Source organism: Ciona robusta, unplaced genomic scaffold (assembly GCF_009617815.1).
Source record: "Ciona robusta unplaced genomic scaffold, ASM961781v2 AP042738.1".
Taxonomy (NCBI): Eukaryota; Metazoa; Chordata; class Ascidiacea; order Phlebobranchia; family Cionidae; genus Ciona; species Ciona robusta.
In genome coordinates, this window is record NW_028323117.1 from 250,389 (window position 1) to 262,606 (window position 12,218).

The window sequence follows — 12,218 nt, forward strand, 5'->3', positions numbered from 1 at the left end:
CCTGCATGTAATCTCTTGTACTAAAAATACTTGCCAGATTGCCAAAAATGCTTCCAAATTGTCCTGCGTAAAAGTTTTGAAGCAAACATATTGAATGTCCTCCCTCAGGAGCAACTGGCGGCATAACTTATTGTAATTTGTTGTTGTGAATATAAGACCAATTAGGGTAGGTGTCGCAAGTAAACTCATTCTTTAAAATATACAATAGGATAAATTGGGGCAGTTGCACAAATCACAACAAATTACCTTCCACATTAGCAATTGGTTAATAAATGATTGTAAAAATTTAATTCTGCTGTCATTCATACACAGTTCATCACATCAAACCACCTAAATGTAAATGTTAAGCTTTTTTTAAGACTTAAATGTTTTCTAACAAACAGAAACATACTTTGCAAACAAAAGTACAAACTTCGAGGTTCCAGTTGCACTTGGCATAGTTTCCAGACATTTACCAACTTTCCAGCTTAGAGTCTCTCGTGCCAGACTAACTTTCATCTATGTTAGTTTCAAATAACTCATAATGGGTAAGGAAAAAACAGTTTAAGTAATATCAAGTTTTACAACTGTATACATAATAACTTATCTTGTATAATATACAGTTTATAAAGACAGTTTAAATTACTTTGCTGAAGGGATTTAATACAACATGTGCTCTGGATAATTTAGTTCTACTCAGTATAGAACTTCTTTTTTCTTGTTCATATAACTTTGTAATGTGTGACCATAAAATATCACCATCACCAGTTCCCATGTTCATAAAGCGTTGGCCACCTGGCTTTGATGAAAATAATGAATTGCGAGCTGTCTAAAAATAAAAGTGTTTTTGGTCTAGGTTTATATTACGAGGTGAACTAAAGCCGCTCAAATTACCTTCAGAAGATGTGACGGATCGGAACACAAAAACAATGATCTATCTTCAGCAAAAGGATTAGGCGCTGTATACGGTTTATCTAAAGGTACAGTTTTCTGACCACTTAGCAATAAAAAACACTTTCTGTTTATAGAATTCCCATCAGCCACCAGTGCATATATTTGTACTCAAATCTTCTCCAACTCAAACAACACTTGCCAAAACATTAATGCTAACTCGTTCAGGTTCACCCCAATCAACGAATCCGACAAGTTTTCCTTCATGGATTACTAGATTTTCACGAACTGTTAAAAACATGGATGGCTTTCTAAGATTTTCATTAACGAAAATATATAAAAAGTTATACTTTTCATCTCATCCATTGTTACATAGCCTGGCAAACATTTGTAATTTTGCATTACTTTTTTCACTTGTCCAATTGCCTGATAATTTAAACCAGGTTCCGGTGCAATCTGATTTCTACAAATTAAAATAGGATTATTGCAGGGCTCTAAAGTCAGTTACTACTAAGCATCATTGTACCTGTAACTTTTAATTGTGCTGGTTGACGGCAATCTTTTGAACAATGAAATATCCATTTATCTGCATTATTACTCAATTTAATTATCCTCATTCACTTTTTTTACCTTTCATTTCAATGCTAAGTCTTTTGGATGATTGTTTAAGTTCCTCAATACTGCTGTGAATTATTTTTTGCTGAACTACTCTTCTAGTTGGTGACTTTCTTTTGTGTGTCACATTATTTTTTTTGGTAACTCAAGACATGGCCTGGCTCCCATTTTTAAAATCTTTTTTTCCCAACTTCTACTATGTCTTCTTCTCTAAAATGGGCCCTTCAAGGCAATAAAAGCTTGATTACTAAACTGATGTATATCAGTTAAATATATCGTGTATTGTGAAATTGTCATTATTAATACGGCATGTTGATACTGTACAAAGTACTACAAACTCTAGAAAACAATATATTTTGCAAAGAAGGAAACAACAGCAAATAGGGTAATTCAGAAAGATAAGGGTAACCCAGCAACATACGTTTCTTTGTGAAGCATGCATTTTTTTAATGACATCTCCTGCGTTGGCATCCCGCATTCCCAACAGAAAATTCGTGAGGTACTGTCGGTGTTCGCGTTCAATTTTAGTTTTTGCGAACTCCGGACGACGCACCAAAAATTGTTTTACATTTAATACTTTTAGCCTTCGCTAATTTCATTGACCAGTTGCAACCTGGCACTGCGCAATGCGTAACTCCCATTTTTTACAAAATTTCGGATATTTTCTGCAGCAATATGGTTTTACACTTTAGTTAGTTGTTGATATGGTGTTCTTTGTTGTTACGGACGACCAATCCAGTGCTATTCATGCGTGACGAGAACAATGGGTCGGCCTTCCTGTTGTATAGTGTTCTTTGTTACAATTCTGCGTCCAGCAACTGCCAAAACTGAGGAAGAAAAAAAACATAGACAGATGCTCACTAATTTTATTTTATCAGTCAGAGATGCACAGGCTGGTGATAAAACAAAGGATATGCTTCACAGAGAAATGTATCAATCTTATTTATATTTGATAGTTTTTGTAGATATACCAAAATGCATAGTTTTTACTTGAGTCCAAGGTAATACCTAGTAAAACTTGGAAGGATTGTTTTAGAGAAATGTTATTCTTTAATTAAGTGATAGAATTCTGAAATAAATTTATTATGGAATTGTGATAGTCTGATATATTGTAGGGCTGCAATCTGCGAAGTTCATTTTAATAGCAATGACATCATTAGAAAAAACAAACGTGCCAGCTTAAGACAAGGATATAAGCCATTTAAGAATTTGCCCAAAGCAGACAGTTTTTTTACAACTCCACGCAAAAAGCCAATGGAAAGGAATACTGTGCCAGCTGTCAGGCATAAGAGCATTTCAGACCTTGAAAGGGCATCTAAGCATCTTGGCGATGCAATGAAAGGTTTATTTTGACTTTAGTTCATTCTGTTAAACATTAGTAGTATTTGTAACTTTTAGTAATGTTGCAGAAAAGTGGTCATTTTTTTTGAGTAGGTATGGTTTCGAGGCGGTCTTTCAGGAAGAAGAGATACTAGTTCCCCTAAATAGGTAGGATAATGCCAAACTGACACTATGCAATATGGATAACAATTGCAAACTTGTACCTTTTTTCACACATGTATATTATTGTTTTATTTTTAGAGTGGTATTCGGTTATGATTTAGAGATTAAGATTTTCGCATTTTATGGGTGGCCTGTAAATGTAAAGTTGATTTCTGTTGGAGATATCCGATATGATACGGTTCACAGTGTGTTAAGTAAGTGGTTGTGAATTTCATCTGCAACATGACATTTATGGATTTTAAACTGTATAGACCAAATCGAAAGTATAAAGATATGCCAAGGATGCTCAGTCAATGTAATGATCCAAAGAATACTGTATTGCATCAAGTATTGCAATCGATCCAAATTCTGCAGTATTGGTGAGTTGTGCTAACCTAGCTGTCCCAAAAGTAATTGTTAACAGAGAAATTATTTTCTGTTATAGCCTGTACAAAAATCATCAGTGTGGTTCTTGCTGCAATGATTTAGAGATTAATATTTTGGCATTTTATGGGTGGCCTGTAAATGTAAAGTTGATTTCTGTTGGAGATATCCGATATGATACGGTTCACAGTGTGTTAAGTAAGTGGTTGTGAATTTCATCTGCAACATGACATTTATGGATTTTAAACTGTATAGACCAAATCGAAAGTATAAAGATATGCCAAGGATGCTCAGTCAGAGTTGTGCTAACCTAGCTGTCCCAAAAGTAATTGTTAACAGAGAAATTATTTTCTGTTATAGCCTGTACAAATCATCAGTGTGGTTCTTGCTGCAATGATTTAGAGATTAAGATTTTGGCATTTTATGGGTGGCCTGTAAATGTAAAGTTGATTTCTGTTGGAGATATCCGATATGATACGGTTCACAGTGTGTTAAGTAAGTGGTTGTGAATTTCATCTGCAACATGACATTTATGGATTTTAAACTGTATAGACCAAATCGAAAGTATAAAGATATGCCAAGGATGCTCAGTCAATGTAATGATCCAAAGAATACTGTATTGCATCAAGTATTGCAATGTACTGACAAGATAGTGTCGTCTATCAGTAATACATTCCGATCCAAATTCTGCAGTATTGGTGAGTTGTGCTAACCTAGCTGTCCCAAAAGTAATTGTTAACAGAGAAATTATTTTCTGTTATAGCCTGTACAAATCATCAGTGTGGTTCTTGCTGCAAGATAAATGCCATTGAAACATCAGTAGAACAACAAACAAATGTAGCAAGTGCAAAACTGTTGTATGAAGGAAAAAGTTGTAAGGTATTAAGTATGTTAATTTATATATATGTTAACTTTAACACAAAATTGTGTCCCACAAAGTCCATTTTTGCCACAAACGGTCTAAATGAATGGCAAAAATTATTTCTCGAAGATTAAGTTAAAAATGCAAATGCTTTTCCATGTGGTCAAAGGTAAACGACTTGCCATTGTTTCTTACAATTGTTATTTTTTTCTTAAAGACTTATTAGATACCATCCCGATACTGTAAGATGGGCTATTGAACTCTATTCACGTTCACCAAGTGCTTTATTGACCATATTAAAAATTCAGGGGTATTAACTTTGCCATCAAAGTCCACTATAGCAATGTACAGGTAAATGCAACTTGACATTCCAAGTTACAGTTTTATGCACATCCATTTAATAATATGTTCAGGAATAGTTTTTCAAAAAAACCTGGTTTAAACATCAATGCAATGACTGAGGTTGACAGGATAATGAAAAGTCATCGGCAGTTAGTTGCATATATCACCATGGATGAAATGAAAAGTAAGTAGGTTCCTATGAAATAGCCATTTAAAATAAAATATTTTTGACAGTACGTGAAAACCTTCTAATTCGGGACGGAAAGCTAATATTGGTTTTGTGGATTACGGAGACGTTGGAAACCAATCCAACCCTATCATAGCTGGTCATATTCTAGGTAACTATGTTTTTAAGAAGTTATACTTAACAGTAATGATAATGTTTACATTGCTTGCAGTGTTTTATTTGCGTTCACTTTATCATGAGATATCAATACCATTTGCTTGGTATCCCACCAAGTCCACCGCTGCAGTGACTTTGTCAAAATTATTTTGGAATCTTATGTGGGAGTGTGAATCGCGTAATGTACAGATACATGCAGTGATATGTGATGGCTGTTCAGCCAACCGCACTTTTTTTAAACTTGTATGCGCCTATCGAAATTTTCACCGGGCAATCCTTATGTGGCACCAAATCCGTATGCTACAGAGAGACCGATTTTTCTTTGTTTAGATCCCTCTCACTTATTAAAGGTTAGCATTGTATCTATTTTATGTATAATTTATGATAACATATCTTTGTATTTCGTTACAAAAAACTTTGTATCAAGACCACAAGAAATTCCCTGCTATGTTCCAAGCCAGGAGTTCGCTTTGTGTGTAAAAACAAGCAAAACCTATTGTGGAGTCATATACAGGATCTTTATAAAAAAGAGCAACAGAGTCTGCTTACAGAAGCCCACATGAAGCCCAATCCTTACAGTAAAGTATGTGAAATATTAATTTATCTAGATTGTGTTGTAAATGCATTGCCATTTGCAGATGAAAGTCAGCTTAGCCAGAGATATCCTCAGTTGGAAGGTTGGAAAGTGTCTTCATTTAATTGATGGTGCGATTGGAACTGCAAAATTTGTTTTATTGTTTGCACGGTAACAGCTTAACAAACTTTAAGTGAAGTACTACTTATGTAAATCTTTCTTTTTGTAGATGGTTTGATATAATTAATTGTGGCCATTACAATTCTATCAGGAGTGTTCAGGATGAACGTTTGGACTGGTTAGAAAAAGAATTCTTAACATACTTAATGAACTGGATGGTACATGATGTGTTATCACTGTTATGTAAATACGATTTAATCTAAATATATGATTTTACGCCAGAAAGAAGTAGACGAAACCAAAGAGGTTATCACTGTTATGTAAATACGATTTAATCTAAATATATGATTTTACGCCAGAAAGAAGTAGACGAAACCAAAGAGAAGAAAAGAATATTAGCCCAACCAACATTGGAGGGACTTCTTTTCACAACTAAAAATTATATTTGCCTTAGCAGGAGGCTTTGCTTACCCACTGCAACTCAGTGCCCCTTGGATCATTCACCCAAGATGTGATCGAGGCTTTTTTTGGTAACTTGGTATGTGTGCACATTTTTATGTTTTAAGGTAAAACACATGCATGATACAGGTGTATGTAATTTTAGCGCAATCATGGGTCCCGATCAAATGACCCAGATGTGAATCAAGCTGCAGTTGCAATACATATTACCATCAGAAAGGTAATAAAAAAGGTCAAAGGTGGAAACACAACTTTTGGCAAAGTGAATGCATGGACAAATGTTTGTGAAACACCACTAGCCAGGAAGAAATGGAAGTAAGTTCATAGTTTGGTTATGAATCTCTCATGTACAGATTTTTATGAACTGGTTTGGAGTTATTTAATGTATAGGCCTATATATATTTTATTTCAATTGAACATTTCAAACAATTTTAGAAATATTTTGATCTCGGTAAGGGCATAATTTCCTAATGGGTTAAAGTTACAGTGAGAACGGCTGATGTACAGTTTATATGCAAAAGACACATGTGTCAAAAAGTTATTTTATTTTGTTTTTTAGATCACCTCGTAACCCTTTAGATTGCTTACTTGAGTTTTGAAATATTTTAGCAAATAGCTTTTTTGCAAATGTATATGATAAGCAACGAATAAATAAATCCACACAATAATAAAAATACATTCGAAACTTCTTCTTCATCCACATCATCTTCTAACATATCACATATGTTTATTTTGAAACTTCCATAATATGGATCATTGCAAACCATTCACAACACTAACAAAATCTATCTTGTTAGCTGGTCTAAAGCTTCCTTTTGAACATTTCAGCAGCTATGTGCTCGACAACAGCTGTAAAAACTCTTGTCAAGGACATACAAGGCTGCCACTTTTTTGCTCCATTAATAAAATTAGCTGACCTTAAAGTTGACTTGCAGATAACTTTTTAATAATTGTATTTCCATTTGTGAACTTGTTTTTTGCTTTGTACAAAACATAACCTCCCAAATACTCTATTGTGTCCAATTCCATATTGCTTATCATAGCAGTCTGACTTGATTCATCGCTGCTTTCTTTGTACTGTGTTATTATAGTTGTTACGATATCAAGCAATTGTTTTGGAGCTTTGAATTCCTCTTCTATAAATAAACTTTTCGCTTCACAGCACACCTTTGTGTATTCTCTCATTAAAAATGCCTGATCGTGAAACTTTGAGTAATGAACAAACCACTCCTGTATCAAAGATAAACCCCTTGCTGACAGTTTAAAATCAGATAATTGAGACATAAACTGGTTTATATCTACAGTTGGATCTTCATTTGTCAAGAGTACCAGGTTCGGTTCTAAGTCACTGAACGTTAGTTCATCAAAAATTTCTTTGGGAAGATGCAGCCAGTTAGATGCAATTTCGTTTTCCATTTAAACAATTTTGTTGTGCAGTAAATAGGCTAATCCTGCGCAAAAATCAAGTTACTACCTGGTGTTACTCGCAGCTTCTTCAAATAAAGATTAAAAATAATAAAAACAATATTTAATATAGATTACCAAATAGAAAAGTGACAAACCCACATATATACCGTATGCGTATAGACTGCACATTCAGGTGGGCGACAAGCGTAAATAGTCAGTCAGGCGTGACGGAGACAATGGCTGGACTACCATATGAGTATACTATGGTACTACTATCTACCAAACTCGTTATACAGATGTGCGACTACATGCATTTCCATGGCAAAATTTCGTCACGCTTCGCTGGTCACATGTACGATTTTTCGGTAAGGACCTCGCCAATTCGTATAACGCGAGGTATAGGAGTAATGCGCTTCTGAAGATGTAAATGGTTTTAAACGACCGCTTAAAAAGACGTTTATCGCGAAAAATGTTTACACCAGAGCTCAGGAAAAAAGTAAACACTATTTGAAGGCTATTGTGTCAGTCAGAGCCATAGAAATACCGAGTAGTCCAACCCATTGTTACGTAAAGCAGAAATTGAACGGCAATTTGTGTCCAAAATAACACAGTAGGTATAGGGAAAATGCATGTTTAAAACTTGAGGCTAAAAACAAATTTAAAGGTTAAAAAGTGTAAAGGGAAAATGCATGTTTAAAACTTGAGGCTAAAAACAAATTTAAAGGTTAAAAAGTGTAAAAAACAAGTGTTATATGTTTTCTGTTTCAAAAAAGTCAAAAAATGGAATTAGAAGCGGTTGATTTGTGACATTTTAGTCATTTATTTAATAAGGGTAAATTTTTGGTCGACATTATCCGTAGAAAATTCCCTAATATGTATGTTTTCTTATATTCCTAATATGTTTAATGTAATTATAACTTTTTCTAAGAATAAATTTAATGTAACAGTAATTTAATTTATAATTTAAAACAGTTTAATGCCCCAAAACTCAGAAGAAAGTCATTTTTAGAAAAAGAAGTGTAACCAACTAACTAAGCATCATATACGACAGTTTTGGTAGCAACGGCCAAAAGAATATATTAGGAATGGTATGGTCAAAAATATAAAAACACAACATATTAGCACAATTAAACTTAAAATAAAAACTGGCATGAATATTAAAAAATAATTGTCCGGAATTAAAACTGAAACAAATATCAAACAATTAAATCTAAACAGAAGCACAACACTACGGAACAACCTAAATAAAAAAGAAGTTATAAACCACATACTTTAAAATATGTATGATGTTTTCTAGGTTCTGCTTTAAGGTTTCTGTTTCCAAATTTAAGAGCGTAATGAATTCTCATTTTTATAAACAATTTTAGGAGATAGTGTTTAGGAAATTCTTCACATAAAATCGGTGTATTAATTGCAATTTCAATATTAATGGAATACATATGTTTGAAGAAAAATGACATAAAACCCTGTTCTAAATTGGATACATAGTCAAAGAAGTTCTGTTTTGGAACCGTTAGACCACCAAATATGCCCTTACTGCTGTCGTAAAGCATTAGTTGAAATCATATTTTGATTAATCGGAAGATGTCAAAAATCGAAATCAACTGGAAAATTTGGGTTGGCATTTCCTTCATTCACGGACAAGAAATTTTGAAAGAACAACTTTTTAAAAGAACGCATAAACTGTATTCGTGTTGGATTGTCAGAGTTACCACCTTGCTGTCGAATGAATCCAAAAAATTTTTCCAAGCAATCCTGATTAAAGCGACGAGTAAACAAATACGAAATGTTGCTCTTTTCATGCAATGATTCCCAAAGTTGCAAAATGGCATTTATACTAATCTTCCAGCCCGTTAGACATTTAATTCGAAAAGTAACATTTTTATTACTTTTACTGGCATCAACAACTGCAATATCGTTCAAGATTTCTAAAGTTTCACGGAATATGCCAGAATTTCCTCTCATCGCCATTCGATAAAGTTTGGAGCATTTTAAAGTGGAGCTATTAAAACAATCAAAAAGTTTATCAAATAATTCAAGAAGTTCAGCTGTGCCACAAGCCTTTTGATCAAGAGAGCCAAAATTAGCATGAGTGTAAATGCCAGATGCTACACTGTGAGAGCATATTTGGGCAGCCAATGCCACTCTTTTCAAAATTGGTTGGTTGGATATGTGCGGGTTTAGGTTTTGGGGCAATTCTTACTGAAAGAATCTTATCTTTTTCATAAAACCTCACAATGTCACCCCAACAGCCAATCTGTTCCCGAAAGTGGAAGTCGTATTTCCTCAAGTTGTTTCTAATACTTTTCAACAGATGTGGTGGATCAAAAATGTAAAAAAAATTAGTTTCGTTGAAGATAAAATAAGGCTCCTCCGGGGATACATTCAACAATTTGGAAAGTTTTTCAAAATTACTGCCTTGGTCAGAAACAATGGAACACACTTGCAGTCCAATATCCATCGCTTTTTTAAAACGCTAAACAGAATTTGTTTGAGTTTGGCAGAATCACAATTGCCATGAACAAACACATATCCCAAGTGGTTGCTTCCAGTTTGAAAATATACCTTTTGCCATAACAACAAGAGCAGATGTGGCAATTAAATTGGTTCTGTCATTATTTCCAAAGTTTTCGGTTCCACTAATTTTGTGGTTTAATGGCCATTTCATCAATAGCAAGACTACAAATTTTCCCAAGTTCAGGCAGACTTTGAACTTTTTTTGCTGTAATTAATTTAAAGGAAGATTCCAGAAATCCAGCACCATGGGGTAATTTATTAACCCAACACACCAACGTTGTCTTGGACGGCAAGCAAAAAATCTTGGCCAGCATAAAATAGGCATTTCTACTGGAATTGTACAGAGATATTGCGAAAGTTTTAAAGAAAGAATCATACCTTCTTCCATGTTTTGGTCTGTTTAACAAAGCGATTTGTGTTTGAAAAAATTTAAATTGATTTGATGGCAAAATATCCCACAACATGTTTGAAACTTTGCTTAATTGTGTGTGCCGCGAAATTGGAGAATCATTAAAAAGACGTTTCATCCTTTTCTTTTGATTTTGTAACAACTTTTTAATCCTCTGCTTTCTTGGAGTTAAATTAGACAATGCTGGGCAAGTTTGTGTGCCAGTACTTTTGTTACTTTGTCCTAAAACACAAATAGCATATTTTTTTGTTCAATTAATAGCAAATTTGGCAGCATAACCAAATGCAATTAGTTCAAAAACAACTTATAATTAACACATTTCCTATTTTAGTTTTGACCAGAATGCATATTTTGCTTTCGATTTTTGTTTGAGTTTTACCTACAAAAGCAATCTATTTCGATTACATATCCTATATATAGGCTATGCTTTAAAAAGTCTTTATTCTTCTGTATTTGGTTTTCAACTTGTGATGGACTAATAACTTACCATTCAGACCTATCCTGTTCTTAGTTGCAGATGGTGCTGTTGGTTTAAGTGCTGGGGTCAGTTTTCCAGAAATAACAAGTTTTGAAGCTGTCATTACATAAAGAATGGCAATAATACATTTACGCAATGTACCTATGATGTTGATATCATACCGTATGAATGGTCAACATGAGTAAACAATGATGCGTAAGGATCAGCATCGTGGTCGGATGGGTTCGCGCGTGGAGGGGGATTCGGAACACTGAATAAAGTGGGATAGGCAGATCGTTTCAGCCGACGAGTACCCGCAAAAAACATAAACGGTTCAAAGTGCGCTTCACAGAAGCGAATGTTGTTGCTCGGGTACTCTGGTGTTTTACCATCCATATCCTTCCTTCTGCTACATATTACCCACTTTCTCGATCTAAAGCATTGTAACATATCATGAATATATATAAATTCACTCGTCCTTTTAAAACATACCTCAATCTTTCTTTCGGCACCTTAAAAATTTTTAAATTTTGGTTGCCTACTTTCTTTTTTGAGCAATTTATAGCACTGCAGTAAACCACTCCCTTTCTTGTCCTTCCATCTGTCCTTTTTGTCTTAACTGTTCCTGCTACACCTTCTGCTTATAATCCATAATCCAAACTATCTTTTCATTTAATTTCTTACTAATTCCGAATAAAAAATAATTGAAATGTTGCTTACTAAGTTAAGCTGATGTTTTTTTTATCAGATTTCAACTATAAAATCTGCAATTCTAATTGTAGAAACAATAACTTCAAGGTATTCCTGCTCGTTTTATTCTAATTTATGCACAAACACGATGTAGCACAAAAACTTTCAACATTTTGAATTCTTCATCTTTTGCCATAGAAATATGCATGTAGTCGCACATCTGTATAACGAGTTTACGAGTGGCCTCTCTCATCTGTGGTAACGGTTAGCGTGCCGTTGTCAGAAAAATTGTTCCCTTTGACCCTCGATGACGAAATTCGTTAAAACAGTGTTTCACTTCAACAATTAAATACGCCGTTGCATATACAGCTATATTTAATTTTTTTTCTTTATTTTAATTAAACTTTTATCTCTTATGAAACATATTGTGTATAAAGTAAAACTAACTGTTAGTAAACGATTTTTTGCTAGTCTATTTACTTAATTATTTTTAGCCCGTTTTGTTAACCACAGCCAGTTTTGTTTTATTTCAATGCCGAGATACAGCGGCGTGGTGATTACCATCGGCGCATTCTTTCGTTTATTTTCGTCTTAAATTCCTGTGTTTTTCGTTGATTGATTGATTGGTTGTTTTATTGCGTAAGGGCCGTTTCGTTTGCCACTTCTTTTTAGTCGGAATAATGTTGG

The 12,218-nt window shown here is 34.1% G+C and overlaps 1 long non-coding RNA gene across 1 annotated transcript; it reads left to right on the forward strand.

Moving 5' to 3' along the window:
- Positions 1-2,594: 2,594 nt before the first annotated feature.
- LOC149724208 (uncharacterized) lies at positions 2,595-7,215 on the forward strand. Its single transcript, XR_016386756.1, has 7 exons — positions 2,595-3,182; positions 3,240-4,049; positions 4,115-4,230; positions 4,431-4,893; positions 4,954-5,481; positions 5,537-6,130; positions 6,197-7,215. It is a non-coding gene; the product is annotated as an uncharacterized LOC149724208 (long non-coding RNA).
- Positions 7,216-12,218: the final 5,003 nt, after the last annotated feature.